Source organism: Condylura cristata, unplaced genomic scaffold, assembly GCF_000260355.1.
Source record: "Condylura cristata isolate star-nosed mole 26May11 unplaced genomic scaffold, ConCri1.0 scaffold00022, whole genome shotgun sequence".
NCBI classification, from domain to species: domain Eukaryota; kingdom Metazoa; phylum Chordata; class Mammalia; order Eulipotyphla; family Talpidae; genus Condylura; species Condylura cristata.
The window spans coordinates 37,274,068-37,276,077 of record NW_004567123.1 but is presented as its reverse complement, the minus strand read 5'-3'; positions in this window follow the sequence as shown (position 1 = coordinate 37,276,077).

Below are 2,010 nucleotides of genomic sequence, written 5' to 3'. Positions count from 1 at the left end.
CGGGCTCGGCGAGGCGCAGGGCAGCGGCCCGGCGAGCGGAGACCGGGAGACCGGGGCGCTCTGAGAACAGCGAGGCGACTGTGATTTTCCGCGCTGAGCCGCCCGCGGCCTCGCGGCCGCCAGCGCCGGACCTGAGGGGCGCGGGAGCCCGCGATCCCGAGGGGCCGCGTGGAGCGCGCAGAAGTTGCAGACCTCGCTGGCGCCCGCCGCTCCCCAGAAGCGCCCGTCGCTCGGCTCCTTCCAGCGGAAGAGGGTGGGAGGGTCCCCGCGGGGCTCCTCTGCGGGAAGTGGTGTGGGGCGCAGGCCAGCTTGGGGCCTTGCAGGCGGGGCGGCCACGCAGGCGGGGCGGCCAGAGGGCCCTCGGGTCAGCTGTCCGGTGAGTTGCCCTGTCCCGCCCGCGGCCCACAGCCGGACTCCAGCTCAGCACGGCCTGGCCGGGGCCTGGCCAGGGCCTGGCCAGGCGGTGACCCCAGACCCCTGCTGGCGGCTGCAGGTGCCCAGCGCGCCCGCCCGCCCGCCGCTGTGCGTGAGCTCGCCCGTCGGGTGGGGCCCGCGGGCAGAGGAAACTGGGCCACTGTCCCCGCAGCCCGTTTCTGGGGCAGCTGCTCCGCACCCAGCCGCGTCCCCGCGGAGCCTCCCACCTGCCCGCCGCCTGCCCGGCCTCGTCCAGACCTCTGCCCCTGCCGGCAGGCGGCTCCCCCAGGGCGGCCGACGGCCTCCCGCAGAGAAGGTGCCGGCCCTGCGGCCAGGCGCTCACTTAGTCCTGGGCCTCCCCTGGCTGGTGCTGACCGTCCAGCCCGGCGGTGGCCCTCCCCCTCACCCCTGCGGTCCCGGCGGGGCCCGTGGGCACTCACAGGTCCCGGCCCTGGCCAGCTGCTGCGGCAGGCCGTCCCTGGGGGCCGCTCTCGTCCACCAACCCGTGTCCTGCTGGAGGGCCGGGGCCACCGCCTGAACGGGCCAGTGCGATGTCCATGTGTCCGGCGCAGCACCGCCAAGGTGCCGTTCGCTCCGGCTCGGTGAGGAGCCGGCGAATGTCGCTACGCCGTGACGGGGCCAGAGGTCAGTGGTTCCCCCCGAGCAGAGTCCGTGGCGCGGAGCGGGTGGCCTGGCAGAAGTCCGCAAGGGCCCCGGGACGGCCACGGCCACGCAGGGCCGGCTCGGTGGAAGGCCGCGCGCCCTTGGGGGCCCGGAGGCTACGGACCTGCCGCCGTGGCCGCCGTGGCAGACGGCGCTGGGGAGGCCGCGGTGGGGAGGGCCGGCCAGTGTGAAGAGGTGGCCCTGCGCAGGGCCGGTCCCGCCCCTGCCCACCGCCCCCCACCCGGTTCTGGCCTCCGCCTTGGATCTGAGGGTCGGCGGGCAGGGCCCCGGGCAGCTCTGGGCGCTGGCCACGCGTTCAGAGGGCGCTGGGCCCCTTCCCTGTCCCCTTGCCAGGCCGCAGGCAGCTCCCGCCCCGTGGAGTCCAGGCGAGCCCCCTCTTGCTGCCCGGCCGCCGGGCCCCCGGGGGGGCCGCCAGGGTCTGCAGCTGTCCTGAAGCCACCCAGCCGCCTGGCTCCCTGCGGTGGGGAGAGGGCCCAGCACCCCCTCTGCACAGAGTGGCCAGCGCCCAGAGCTGCCCTGGGAGTGGACACACCCCCAGCACGGCCACCTGCCCACAGGTGCCTGACTGCGGCCTGGGCCTGGGACCACCCAAGCTGACCCAGACCGCGGATGGACGACGGGTCTGGTGGGGTCGTGGGGGGAGGGGGCTGTGCCCTGGAAGGGGCCCCCCACAAGGAGGCCTGGGCGCTCCTGCTGGCCTGCTCTGGCCCCGTTTTCCGTGAGGCTGACGCCTCTGGGCCGCAGCGCCTCTCCCTACGGGCATCCACGCGCTCAGAGCGCTCCGGGGAAGTGGAACCAGCCGTCCAGAGCCTGGCCTGCGCGGAGGCCGGGGGGCAGCCGGCTGCTCGCGGTGGCCCCGCTGTCCGGTCCTGGGACGCGAGGCCCCTCCGGCCTGGTCACGCGCGGCCACCA